The 14,633-nt window shown below is 49.9% G+C and overlaps 1 long non-coding RNA gene across 1 annotated transcript; it reads right to left on the reverse strand.

The window, feature by feature from the left end:
• Positions 1-6,329: 6,329 nt before the first annotated feature.
• Positions 6,330-7,605, reverse strand: LOC132662282 (uncharacterized). The gene is made up of 2 exons (XR_009602556.3): positions 7,311-7,605; positions 6,330-6,556 (listed from the first exon to the last, which is right to left on the reverse strand). It is a non-coding gene; the product is annotated as an uncharacterized LOC132662282 (long non-coding RNA).
• Between the last annotated feature and the right edge of the window lie 7,028 nt (positions 7,606-14,633).

A 14,633-nucleotide genomic window follows, 5' to 3' on the forward strand; every position in this document is an offset into this window, starting at 1 on the left:
GTTTTTATTTTATTATTTTATTTTACTCTTTTATTTTATTTTATTTATTATTTTATTTTATCTTATTTCATTTTATTTTGTTTTATTTTATTATTTTGTTTCATTTTATTTTGTCTTATTTCATTTCATTTCATTTCCTTCCTTTCCTTTCATTTTTTACTTCCTAATTCAGCTACCTTTTGGCATTTATTATAATCATCATTCAGTGTGACAATTCGGATACGATATTTGTTCATACTTCCTGCTGTGTGTGTCTCTTCCCTACCAAGGTCATTAACTTTGTGAACACAGAAGCTGTGTCTTGCACTTTTTTTTTTTTTTTGAAGCAACACCGATGTTGATGGTCTTCAGATGTTTACTTAGACCCGATTCATTTTATAGGAAAGGCAGGTGACTTTACAGGGAAGAGGCAGGAAGACACAGGCGTTCCTCACATACTGCGCAGAATTACTGGTACGTGTGTGGGCTGGGAGTTGCTACGAAAGCCTAAGTCTTCTTCCCTCCTGGGATCCAGAAACGTCTGGTCGTCTGGGATCAACTAGTGAAAAGTGACCATCAGGAACGTACTCTTACCAGGAGCCAAGGAACCTGGGAGCAAAGGGCGTCTGTGAGAAGAGAACAAAGGTGTTCGGTTCTGCCCCTTCACCAACCCGTGGACGGAGTCGGACAGCAGGTAGGCGTTCTGTTTCCGCACCGTGTCTGCTCCTTGGGTCTGTCTTCTGTCCTTGTCCTTCCGAGGACTTCTATCTGAGGGGCTCAATTCTAAAACTCAAGGATGGTTTTACCATCAAAGCAGATAAAACACTACTTTATACCATTAATATGTAATGAAACGATATCCAAGTGAGGAGAGAGATGGTCTGTGTGCCAGAGACAGACGCTCTCTGTCTCCAGAGAATGCTGCTGGTCCCCTGCCCCTGAAGGACTCAGGCGTGAGAGCAGAGGTCACGTCCAGGACTAACCACGGGACTAACCATGGCCTGAGCACAGCCAGCTCTCTCTGCTTCCTCTGTTCATGGTCTTTCTAGAACAGTGCTTCCCAAAGGGAAGTCTCTGATTACTTGCAGAGGAAGCATCAGATGCTTGTTCAAAATCTCTTCCAAGGCTGGACCTCAAACGGGGCCTACAGACTAGCAAAGTTGAGGTGAATATCCTGAGAATTGTTGGCATTTTGTATCAACTATTAGATGATTCTTAAATGCGCTCAAGTTTGAGAAGTGTTATTCTAGAAGTTAGGTTTTACCCTGGTGCCCTCATACTCATTTTTCAGTGGTTTTCTGTTGTTTGCAAAAAAAATTCTACTTGGTCAATACATCTTTATTGGTGGCTCACATCCTGTCCAGCCTCCTTTCCCCTGCCTTGTGGACTTCACTGCTCAGCCACACGGAGAAATGGCCTCTTCCTAGAGCACACTCTCTTTGCCTCCATGGCTTTCTGGCTCCTTCTGAGAGGAATTTTTTTGCTCTCCTTGCTTTCTTACAGAACAAACTTCCACTGTTTCTTAATGACCAAATCTGACATATTACCCTCTCTGTGAGTTTTTATAACCACCCCATGCAAAATTAGTCACTATTCTTTCCTGCGATGATGATTAATCTTATGTGTCCACTTGGCTAGGCTGCGATGCTCAGTTGTTTGGTCAAACACTAGGCTAGATGTTGCTGTGAAGGTATTTGTGAATGTGATTAATATTTATGATTGGTTGACTTGAAGGAAATCAGATTACCTTCTGTAGTGTGGGTGGGCCTCCTCTAATCAGGTGAAAGTTTGAGAGCCAAAACGGAGGTTCCCCCAAGAAGGAATTCTTCAAGATTTTAACATAAAAATCCTGCCTGAGTGTCCTGCCTGCAGGCCCTCCCTGCAGATTTCAGACACAAGACAGTAGTAACAGCTCTCACCTGAATCTCCAGCCTGCTGGCCCGCTCTATGAATCTCAAACTTGCCCCACCTTCGTGAGCCATTTCCTTTCTCTCTCCTTCTCCCTCCTGCCTCCCTATGGTCTGTTTCTCTGGATAACCCTAAGACACCTGACTGACACACCGCCACTTTCATTTAGCTCGAAGTTAGGATGATGAGGAGCTCACGGGAGCGGGAGGCTTCCCAGTTAGTGGAGGCGTCTGCCTTATTCCCGGGGTGAAGGGCGGAAGGCGCTGCTGAAGGCCCCTGGCCTGTTCCGCAGGGCAGAGACGGAAAATCTCTAGCTTCCACAGTGTGTGTCTCCTCCGAACTCCATCCTCAAACACCTGTCCGTTCAAAGGGCAAGGCTGCTGTCTCTGCAAGCGCCAGCGGTCCCTCTGGACCTCCCCCGCTCTCGGGCGAAGCCTCTTGGCCCCTCGCCACTCACGCCGAGCTCCCTTCACCTCCCTTGTCACAGACTTGCGCGAACAGTCCCTGTGTGTGATGTTTCAGGATGTCGAGCCGCGTCCCTCCGGAGCCCAGCTCAGGGACCCGCAGGGTCAGAGCTGTTCAGTCGTTGTCCGCTAGACTGCTCTCCCCCTGCGGACCCTGGCATTGTCCCCGAGTGGCCCCGCGCTCCCTCTCCTGGGGACAGGTCGGCCGAGCCAGGCTGCACAGTGGGACCTTGTAGTGTTCCCCAGAAGAGTGTCTCTCGAACAAGGTGAACTTCATTTCAGAGTATTGTCGCTGCGCCCTCTCTCCCTCGTAAATACAGGCTGGCAGGTGGATCTTCCCTTTGATTGCAAAGTCACAGTGGTGAGTCGCCATTTAACCTTTTGCTGGTGACGTGGATCCCTTCAGAAGGAAAGGTCTGGACTTCCCAAGTGGCATTTTAATCAGAGGCGATGGTGACATGAATGTGGATCTCAAGCCTCTCTTGAACACCACCCCCGCCCCCGCCCCACTGCTGTGTGCACGGGCTCCCCCCTCTCGGTGCTCTGAGCCCTTTCGCTCACGGCACTGGGGCCTCTGTGCTGTTAGCTGCCCGTCTCCTTTAATCCTGACAACAAACCTGGGAGGTGGCAATTCATGCGCCATTGTGCAAGCAGCTCAGAGAGGAGAAGGGATTATCGAAGGTTTCAGAGCTAGTAACTCGAGGACGCGGGTGTGTATGGATGTATACAGAGGGGCCACCGTCTGTGATGCTGAGCGGGCGCTCAGACGTCTGCAAGCATTAGATCCTCTCATTCTTGCAAGAACCCCGTGACATGGGTACGATCGTTACTCCCACGCAGTATCGGAAGAACTTAACACAAAGAGGTGAGTACCTGCACACAGTTGCACAACCAGTGGGGGTGGACCGAGTTAGCCCCAGGTCCATGTGGGTCCAGGGCCCCCCACCGCCACTTCTGTGGCCTCTCCCACTCCACTGCTTACAGGAGCACGCACGTGTGCACGCGGGTGGGTGTTCACCTGTGTGCATCGTACTCTACTGTGTTTCATGCAGCAGGAAGAAAGCTCGTGCAGTTGGCTAGAGGCCCCTCCAGAAGCTGAATCACGCCTCGTGTCCTTCACGACCCCTTTCCTGAGGGCCCTGCATCACCCCAGCTTTCCATCAGCTCTGAGGATGGGGGCCAGGGAGAACACAGGTCACTGAGATCCGAAAATAATCTGTAAAATGTATTTGGTAAAAGGTCCTGTGTTAAGATACCCCGGCGTAACTACTGCGTCCCTTCCCTTCCTTCCCGGGATGGAGTCTCAGCCCAGCTGCCCGGTGACCAGGACTGGGACCAGCTCCCAGGAGGAGCTCTGGGGGGCAGGTGCTGAGGACAGGGGAGCCTGACGGTAGCTGCAGGAGAGGGTAAGGGAGGAGTCCCGCCTCCGATACGTGAGGTCCTCAAAGGCTGAGAGCGGGCAGGAGAGGAGCAAGGGAGGACAGGTGTGTGCGTAGACAGGACAGCACAGGACAGGTGCTTCGGCTACGCCCACCACCTGTTTGCTGGGTGTGTGATGGGCCTCAGAAGCATGTAAAGGACTTGAAGCCATTCCGCCTTGGCTGATTTCTCGTCTACACATGCCTGATGTATCTTCCAGGTGCCCAAAAGGGGGTACTGTGGGACCTTGGTCAGTCTGCGACTGTCTAGCGTCCGATCCCCATTCCTATTATCGCCCAGGACCTCGTAGTAATCCCTCACTCCACTCGGTGTCGGCAAGGCCCCTCTCTCCAAAGGCAGCCCGAGTCCTCTGCTCTCTGCTTCCCCTGAGCCAGTGGCCGGGGCCAGATGTGCTGGCCTGTGACTGTGTGTCCCTCGTGGGTGGCCTGGGGTCTCCCGGCTGGTGGAGGTCATCTCCTTAGCAGCCGTGGGACGGTGTGTGCCTGCCCTTGATGTCGGTCGCAGGGTCTGCAGACCTTGTTCTCTGAGCCTCCGGGCTCCGCCTAGTTCTGGGGGTCTGCGTTCCTCTCCCAACACATTCCCTTCCTGGCTTACCCGTTGGAATCAAGAACTCTGAGGGTACAAATTGTGCAAGTCGCTGGGAATGGAGGAGCAGGGGAAGAAAACTCTCCGTATTTAGCCCTCACCAGTGCCCCAGCCATAAAGGCTGTACCCCAGAAGCCAGAGCCCCGCATTAGTGTGTATGCCCACTACAGCAACTCTTCCAGAAGCTTCTACCTCAGTAAGTGCGGTACTGAAATCGCCGTGTGGTTCCTTCCTATAGAAATCACAGGGTTGGGGCACCTGGGTGGCTCAGTCAGTTAAGCATCTGACTTCGGCTCAGGTCATGATCTCACGGTTCATGAGTTCAAGCCCCGCGTCGGGCTCCATGCTGACAGCTTAGAGCCTGGAGCCTGCTTCGGATTCTGTGTCTCCCCCTCCCTCTACCCCTCCCCTGCTCATGTTCTGGCTCCCTCCCTCTCTCAAAAATAAATGAACGTTTAAAAAAGAAAAGAAAAGAAAGAACAGCATTCAGTGGCAGAGTCTGAGACACTGGTTTCCACCTCTAGAAAACCATATTGCTTACTGACTCAGAAATGGGAAAATTTTTATTTGTAGCTGTAAGTGAACACAGTTTAACAGGAAAGACTTGTCACAGGAGTCTCCCGCAAGCTCCTGGCAGTGATCACCTCCTACAAGCCATTCCTGGAATGTTTAATCATTTAATCGGGGATTCGCATTGGGGCGACTTCACATGCAGAATCTGAGCCAGCAACCCCCCACCCCCGCCCCTGCCCAGCTCTCTGGGAGCGACATAATCAGACAGCCAATATTAGGAGAATCCCGCGTGTTAAGTTGCTAACGCTCCCACAGGCCATCTGGGAACCAGGCAACTTGCAGCCATTGCTGCTGCAGATCAGAAGGGATTGGAGACACGACCTGACAACTGTGTGATGTGGGATATGGGACGAAGAGGAAGAGAACTGAGACCACAACCGCATGCTTACCCGGGACCAGGTCTCAGCATCACCCAAAGAGATGATGTATTAAAGAACGTAAGTGAACGTGTTGGACTCTCTCCCTCCATCTCCCCCTGGAGCTTCCCCTCTCGGAAAACCTCAGCAGCGGTTGTAGGTGGTATGTGTGGCCAGACTCAGGCCGCAGAGGAGAGGAGAAGGGGAACAAGGAACCCAGGGAGGGTGGGAACGGTCAGGTTCAAGCAGGAGACGGGGCTCGAGGACCAGGATCTGTGCCAGGATCCCCGGCCCGAAATTCTGCCCCCATCACCTGCTTCTGTGACGATGGAACACGTCCCTTCTGCAGAGAGCACGGGTAGGCGTTTTAGGAGGCAGGGCTTCTCTTTCTGACACTGGAGTGGTTCTGACTCCTGGTGGCAGCCGTATGTGTGAGGAAACTCCATTGGCACTCTTCTCCAGCCAGTGTTCTGGAGCCCCAGCCCCCTGTGGGCTTGTAGCCCCAGCCCTGACCCTGGCCGGGTGGTCACCTCTCTGTGGACCGCTCCGTGTGGCCCTCCCACCCTTGACTCCCCCCGGGTACCCATCACCAGCATCATGCAGCCACACCTCGGAGGGTTATCTCCCACTTCCCCGGTCCTGGAGCAGCCCAGGGAACTTCTTTTCCGTTCAGAGGACTGACGTGCCTCCAACAAGGTCTAAACACCAACTTTACGCTGGGTCCTCCTCTCTAAGTGTGTTCCTTCTTTAGGTATCGTCTCTTGGCCTCTGAGAATTCTTTAGAGTCTCTCCCCTGTTAATAAGGTTTGATATTGAACTTCCCCTGTGTGTTTCTGTCTCCAAACGGGAACCTGACTGATACGGGATTGGGAGAGGCCGCAGCCCCTCAAAGATGGGATCCGGAGATCGGTTTGGTCCTGCCCGTGGGCCACAGTGCCCGGCTAAGCCCCCTGATAGTGGGGACAGGGATACCGGTAACCCGTGGCAGACGGCGGCATTAGAATTAAGCAAACTGTAACCTGTGTTTGATTCTGAGGAGGTGCCAGTTGAAGTAAGCACTTGACTTTATGGCTCAAATGACAACTATGAGCCCCGCGATCTGGGAGTGATTTCTTTCAGGGCACTTGAGCATTTCCGAAAAGAAAATGACACAGTCACTTCATTTAGCTTTCAGCTTCAGTGGCTGTCCGAGAGCTTCCACGATGGCCTCGGAAAGATCTCTGTTTTCTTATGGCAGCAGGGCTAAGATTGCTGGAAATAAAAATGGAACATTTAATTGTGTGGGTTGCTGAATTACAGTGATTCTTAAGTTCACAGTCTCATCAAGTGTCTCGTGTGCATTTTAGGACATTGGCTAGAAAAGAACAGAATCATGAAACTTTGAATGGGAACAACTGGTTGGACCCAAATAAAGCTGCCAAGTGAATTGCTGTGTCATTCGGAGCCTCCCTGAGCCAGAAGAATTAGCTTTCCCTCTACTGCCTGAGGAGGATATCCTGCCTTTGCTTGGAAGCCTTGTGACCACTCACCTGGGGCAAGCCTTGGGGAGTAGATTCTCCTGTCCCTCAACACACCAAGATGCTCTGCTGCTGCTAGGCCCAGGATCAAATCTCACTGTGTTCTTTTTTTTTTTTAATGTTTGTTTATTTTTGAGAGAGAGACAGAGTGTGAGTGGGGGAGGGGCAGAGAGAAGGAGACACAGAATGGGAAGCAGGCTCTAGGCTCCAAAGACTGACATGGGGCTCAAACCCCCAAACCATGAGATCATGACCTCAGCCAGAAGTCAGACACTCAACCGACTGAGCCACCCAGACGCCCCCAAATCTCACCATGTTCTAAGGGACCAGAACACACTATAACCCAGGAGAAGGTAGCTTGCATACTCAAAGAATTGCAAGAATTTTACATATGGACAGAAAGCCTGGAAAAGACAGGCAGGAGGGAATTCTAAGGGTGTTAGACCAGGTGCAGCCTTCAGCTACAAAGATAAAACAGAAATAGTTACCGTAAAGGGTGGCATAAAGTGTCCCAGTCACCAAAATGCTTTAACCACAAGGATATCCCCAGGAGGCTGATTGATCGTAGTGTCTGTAGGAATTACATAGATTTGTAACCCACCAGTAACTTGCTTGACTGAGTTAATAAACTCTAGATCTGGAGCCACAACCCTGACTTGAATCACCACAGTGAAGAATCGTGGCCTCTCAGTGAGTTTCCAGACCTCAGTCGGTTCACAGACCCAGAGCTCTTCGACTGAAGGAGAAGCCAAGTAACCTGAGGAAGGACCCTGTGCCGTTGCTGCAAACACCCAGTGTAACAAGAGTCTCGTAGTCCTTTATGAGAGCTCACTGGGGCATAATGCGATGATCCTTATGGGATTATTAGGTCGTAGTTCCGAGCTGATGCCACTATGACTCAACAGTCAAAGTGGGGCTTACAGCAGTGAAATAATAGAGACTTAGTTCAAATCTGACTCACAGGGGGCTTCATTTGCCCCCAAAGTAACTCTCTGACCATGGGGTGCTGTCATGATGGCCGGAATGTCCAAGTGAAAGTCCATGGAATGTCCTCTCCTTATCAGGATTGTGAACTAGAAGCAATACCTCCTCTCTGGAAAAACTGCAGTGATTGATATTGCCGCCAAAGATTTGAAAACATAAGGGGTGATGGCATCTGTCACGTTCCCATCTGACTCACCCTGCAATCACATCGGATAGATCTTGGAGGATGACGGGGGCTGCTGCCAACTTAACTCAGATAGTGACTGAAGATAGTGACAGAAGCAGGTGCTTCTGTTTCCAGTGTATCATCTTCACTGGAACAAATCCATGGGAACTCTGACACTTGGTACGAGGCTAGGGACCCCGCCAAGCCTTTATTTCCGCACCAATTTGGAAGGAACACAAAATGATCTCTGCTTTCACTTGGTGGGGCAAACAGTATGCCTTCACAATCCTTCATCAGGGCTCAACCAGTTCTTCTCTGAGTATGAATTCCCAGAATCAACGAATGAGGATGGTTCTTCTCACGATGATGCTTAATCTCTGCTTATCGTCTGAGAAGCTTTGGGCTGTGTGTGTTTGGATGTCTTAGTCCCTAAAGGGGACATATACTTCCATCAGAGGACACAATGTTGCTCCCCCTAAATTGGAAGATGAGACTTCTACCTGACCGTTTTGGGCTCCTGATGCCCCTTGAGCAGACAGGTGGGAGAGTTACCATGTTTGTTGGAGTAGTTGATCTTGAACGCCAAGAGGAAACTGAGTCACTGCTGCACAAGGGAGATTTTATCTACAATCCACTGGACTCTCTGGAGTGCCTCTTAGTACCTCCATATCCAGTAGGAAAAGTCAATGAAAAGTATGGCAACCAAAAAGAGACACATCGATTGATGACCTAGACCCTTTGAGAATTGTTTGAGTCGTTCTACCTGGTAAATAACCCAAATCAGCTGAGATCCTGGCTGAATAGGGGGAAATACAGAAATCATATTGAAAAATGCAATAATTAAGTACCCACTAGAGTCTAATAGTCAATTACAGGAATAAGAACTAGAATAGCTTTGTGTATTTTTCTTTCCTCGTTATATGTGTTCACTTGCATAGATTGTTTTCTTCTTGTTCCTTTGCCCAGTTTTGATTTTATATACAAGTTGTTCTGGGTTAATTGTAAACTGTGCTCATTAGCTCACAGAATATGCAGTGGGAATGTGATGGAATTTGGGACTCATTCATACACCAGACGTGGCTTGTAAAGGCAACTCGTACAGATAACCTGTAAAGATGACTGTGTCTTCCCAGGGCGGAAATACAGCATTGTTGAAACGTTGCGTGAAATGTGTAGCATGTGTGCATGTGGAATCTGAGTCACCAAAGAGTGGGCTGTGACACCAATCTGTTCTTCATCTCCAGGTGTGTCCCGTATTGCCCGCTCTGTGATCATTGGGCTGGACTCCAAGCATTTTGCCTCTATGGCAAGCGTGTGAGGAGAGGGTGATGGGATACAGCAGGACGGAGATGCTCTTTTTCTTGGTTCCAGGAGGCTTCTTGTTGTGTCTTTCTTGCTCCCACCACTTGGCCTCCAGCCGTGCATGTGGCAAAAGTAGGGCGGGGCTCCAGTCTTGCTGCTCACCCAGGGCAAGCAGGTCCTTGAAAGCTCACATCCATTGCCCTGGGCCCAGTAACCACCTCAGCATGCCCTACCTCCCGACAGGCACTACACAGCTTAGTCCTCACACTGTCCTGCTGCAATGTGGGCTCCCCGTTCTCTGACTCACACAGTTGCATCTTGCCTGCCTAAAGGGAGTGTCTCCTGACCCCCGTGAGGAGTCTGTCCTGCTAGTGACTTTTCCAGCCCTCCATAGTAAATCCACCCTAACACGTGCCCTTCCCTGAATCTTGTGTTCACTATTCTATTGTCAGCCATTTCTACTTCATTCAGTGCATGCCTGTACTTTTGCCAAGCTTCCAAGAGCCACTCTAGGAGTGCATTAGCACGTCTCATGGGGTCCCTGCTAGGGTGTTATGTCCTACAGTGCTCCATATCTCAAAACTCTCCCGTGGCCAGCCTAAAAATAGCCAGAGATGTTTTTTCCAGTTCCTACCAGAACACATTAGCCAAATTCCACAACTCCTTCAGTGGATAGTTTCTCTCTTCCCGCCACAGGCCCAGCACATGGCCCATTTCACATCCTTGTTCTTACTCTGGTTTCCAGGAGGACATAAGGGGACCTTATCTTATAAGGCGCCTGCCTCCCTTGAGGCTTCTATATTATCTTCACGTGAAGAGTGGGTCTCTTCCTTAGGCCCAGAACACTCAGAGGAATCTGGGATGTCAAGGTTTTCCCAAATGCATCTACCCAGCTATCCCTGTTCCAACTTTCAGGGTCTCACTTCCTTCACTATTAGAGCCCTAATTTTGGCACCGGAAGCCTGCTACGATAGAGAATTCACTTTTCTCTTACGTGTTTCTCTTAAGTACTTTCATGACTAAGTCTTCAACCTGGTCTTGAGTCTGAACCTCTTGCCACAGGAGATACCATAAATGTTGCAAAGAGTCCTTTCTTGCCTTCCCATGCCATCTTGACTCGGTGACTCATCACCCTGTGGAGTAAACCACGGGTCCTCAGCATTAACCACCCGCTCCATGGTTCTTACGGCTATCAAGCCCCAAGCTCCAGAAATGTCACTTAGGCTGTTGCATCCTTTGTGACCCAACTCTCATCCCAGGTCACTGCCAGTGAGAGTCTGAACACGTGCACTGCGACAGCATTCCAGGGGCTCTTTGTCGTCTCCCTGCCACTCGCAATGGGGTCCGCCTTGCCAGTCAGCCAGCATCGGATCTATTTCCAAAATCCCATTACAGTTCACGTCCTAGAACCTTGCCTGATAGTCACGCTGAATTCCATGAGAGCAGATGCTGAGACATCGCTGAGAGATGGCCGCTTGGGTGGGGAGAGGCCGGAAGTCTCTCAGGAGACACAGCTTTAAGGAAGTAAGGGAAAGAGAAGCGAGCAAAAGGAGACGCCAATTTGCAGCTGAGGCCTCAGCTGATTCTGTCGAGCATTTTGGAGCTGGGAGGACTTTCACAGTGTCCCAAATGGGGTTCTACAGGGGCCGGGGCTGGGTCTCCCTGCTTCGGCATATTGTTGCTTGTGGGACACCTTCCTGGAGGTGGTGTAGCTTTGGGTGAGGCTGATCCTGATGGCTGAGGGCAATTCCAGTGAGAGCCGCACCCTCGAGGCATCACCCTGAGAGACCCACAGGTCAGGGACTGGGGGCCTCATAGTTGCAAAAGGGATATGGGGATGTGCTGAGTCATGTCCTGCCAGGCAGGCTGCCATCTTGGATCAGAATTTGTTCTACAGCCAGCAGGCAGGCTCAGTGTCCTCCGTGCCCACAGATGGGCTCAGCCAAATAGAGGACTTGGCATCTATTCCAAAATCAAAGCTTGTGCAGGTACTGACTTCATTTGATGAAATCATAATTTCTGTACACACAGATTTTGTACTCTCCTTTTTGCTCCTGTGGTTTGAGAGGCAAGAGTCGTAGAAAGAAGGAAGACGGGAAAGGTGGTTGGTTTGTGGACCGCTGTGGCATGAGGCCCTGTCCTTGTCACCTCTGCCCTTGCATAGATACAACCAAAGGTGGGGACGAGCTCCAAACCCACAGCATGAATTCCTGCCCTCTTGTTGCAGGGCCGTGAGTAATCCACCATGATGGGAGAAGAAAATGGAACGTAACTGTGGGCCCGCGTGACACTCAACGTTAAATCAAGTTAGTTCATCCTGATTAACATGGGTTCCCTCAGAAGCCAATACATCAGTCATCGCCTCTGGCCGCAACTGTGCTCACGATGAGAAAAGTCCCAGGACCACTTCTGAAGGGGTTGTCTAAATCCCTGGAATGGAAAAACTATCTTGTGACCTTGCGATCCTACAGAATTTCCACCCTCTCCACTCATAGCTGGGGGCTGTGGTGGGAGCCCTGCACGTGCCCTTCTGGATGACGGTCCTGCTGTCCCTCAGGACCCGGGCGGCAGTGAGCAGGCTACTGTCTGGTGTACATGGCTTCTCAAAGGGCAGGACCACAGCCTGTACTTGAGATGCCCATCGTAGCCTCAAACTTTAGGGGATCGCCAAAAGCCTCCGTAAGAAGGACAGGTATTTTCAAAACTCCGAACGAAGGCCAAAAATTTATGGTGGACAAAATGCCTACCTTCTAAATGAAGCCAGGATTGATTTCTTGATTTTAACTTTTGCCTGAAGCCCTGCCATAGCTCCTCATTGTCCTGCCAAGGGGGACCAGTCTCCTTTCCAGGGATTACATGACGCAGACTTCCTGTCTGAAGTTTGTGGTCTCCAGAAGCGTGTGGTGGTTCATCGTCCGTACTGTGTATCAGAGTCACCTGGAAGGCTTGGGGGAGCACAGATTGCTCAACCCCAAGCCTAGAATTGCTGATTTAGCAGGTCTGGGTGACAGGGCTCCTGCTGATGTAGGGACCACATGTAAGAACTCTCATGGTGACAGCTCTCTGGATAATAAGCCAATAGTACCCATAATGGGAGCTCATTTAAAGGAAAATGCTTTTGGTCACTGAGTGAGTAAATGAAATGTCCTAGAGCCAAGGTCAGCTGGTAAGTATACTGAGGGGCATATTGAAGAGGAATCTCTTATCCTTTGTCTTTTTAAGGGGCACTTTATCGCTCACGTTGGGTGGGCTCAGCTCTCTGTTGCTCGTGACCAGATGACATATTTGAGGCAGATGTTGGGGTCACTGGGGCTCTGATGTCCATTTCCATGCTCCAGGGGCAGGGCACAAGCACAAAAGAGGTTCAATTTCAATTTGGTTCCAGAGGCCTCTGTTCTGTCCTCCACCTATCCCCTACCATTCTTAGCATCCTTGACTGGAATGCCACCCAGTCTGTTCCTATAGTGATGCCACTGGGACCCGGCCTCCTCAGCCCCCCTCAGAGATGGATGGGAGTGAAGGTAATAGGCCTTTTTGCCCAGGAGGCCCTGTGTGAACAAGCCCCTCCCCCTCCACCCCCACACCCCTCAACCTACTGCTGAACTCTCCTCAGTTTCCATTTCCTTCCTCTGGCTAAGGACACCTGGACTTTTCTCTGGGGAACCCCTCTAAGGCCAGCTCTAGGTAGGGGCCTGACCACTCCAGAGCAACAGTGACTGCTTCAGGGATGGTCACATGACTTCTCTGGGCCAATAAGAGCCTGTCTTGGGATTTTCGAGTCAAGCAAAAGGACGTTTTGACAGCTAGCCATGGGTTAAGGGCTAAATTTCCCAACTCATTTCCCGAGTCATTGCTTCCAATGGAAAACCCATTGTGCAGGCTTTATTGAGAGCTGTCCCCAAGGCGCATCAGTCAGGGGACCCAGCAAGGGGTTATTTACAGTTGTGTACACTTTAAATAATGGTCTGCTTTTTATTTAGTCTGACAGTCCATGATTCTGTGACACAGCACAACCTCAAAATGATCAACGAAATTAGGTAGAAAGGTCGAGGCATGAATTCGGGAAGGTGAGAAAATATTAGCCTTACTGCTGTTTCAAAATTTCTATTATTTCTCCTTAGATGGCTAGCTGCAAGTCAGTTAGGCAGTGGACTTCTGTCATTAGGTTTTCTATTATAGCACCGCAGAGAATGGATGTAACTCTGTGACAGTCATCCTGGAAAGGAGGCAGATATCCATTTGCTATCAGCAAGCAAATTCAGAAGAAGGCAGGAAAAATAGACAAAAATACACAGTTCTTTCCCCCCCACGCTTACCTCTTTTTTCCACCCCCACCCCCATTTGGAGGAAGGCACAACTTTTCTGAATCCTGAGCCTTTCTGTGGACCCCAAGAATTCCAGAAAGAAAGAATAGGGAGTTGGAAGAAGCCCTGGAGAAGCGTCCAGGGAGTCATCTGCTGCTGTAGTTGTTCACGCACAGGCTGCAGGTATTAGTGAAGATGTGAATTTGACATAATGTGAAGTTGCAGTCAAGGAATGGAACCAGTAAATGAAAAATGGTGGAGATCCAGGAAGTACTGTCTTCTCCATGTCACAGCTCTGTTCCCTGCTGTACATTTGCCTCGTGTTTCTACTTCTGCAGATTGGTAGATAAACGTACCCTCACTTCCGATGTGATCAGCTCCATCCAAGGAAACAGTCCAGGCTGACGCTATAGTAGCTTCATTCCCATTTTTGCTCTGGAGGAGGGTCGTCTGATTGGCCCAGATTCCTGCCGGTGTCCAACCTGAGCCATCATTTGGGTGTCTTCACCTCACGACTTCAGTGGATAAAATGTATAGACAGGTGGGCAATTCTTGGTCCTTGAGCTTGGAAGATCCTCCAGAATCATCCCCCACACTGTATGAGCACCTGGCAAAAATGTTTGTGACAATCAGGCGTCAGATGTGATTTTCAAGCAAATGACCTTGCAAGTCTCCTCTGATGCCACTCTAACAACATGGCAGACAAGGAAAATTGAAGGGAGCGCAAGAGGAGAGGATAGCACTAGGGTTGTGCCTACCTTAGTGACATGTTGAAGATTAATTCCATGTTTTAGTAAGAGCTTGAAAGATGAAAGGGGCTGGAAATGGTTTTACATCTTTCCTATAAATTCCTGGGAACGTAAGCTGAGAGATGAATTTGTTTCAGGGCTGTGATTTGTAACAACATTCACTTTAAAACTGCCTTCGCTGTGTGTTACGGGGTATCTTTCACCTCAGAGGAAACTTATATAAGGCCAAGAAATTGGATCTCTGAAGGGAGAGGTAACGAGGTTTTAGGATTACCAAGTGGCCCTGGGTTAAGCTCACCGTACTCA

Source organism: Panthera onca, chromosome D1 (assembly GCF_046562875.1).
Source record: "Panthera onca isolate mPanOnc1 chromosome D1, mPanOnc1 haplotype 2, whole genome shotgun sequence".
NCBI classification, from domain to species: Eukaryota; Metazoa; Chordata; class Mammalia; order Carnivora; family Felidae; genus Panthera; species Panthera onca.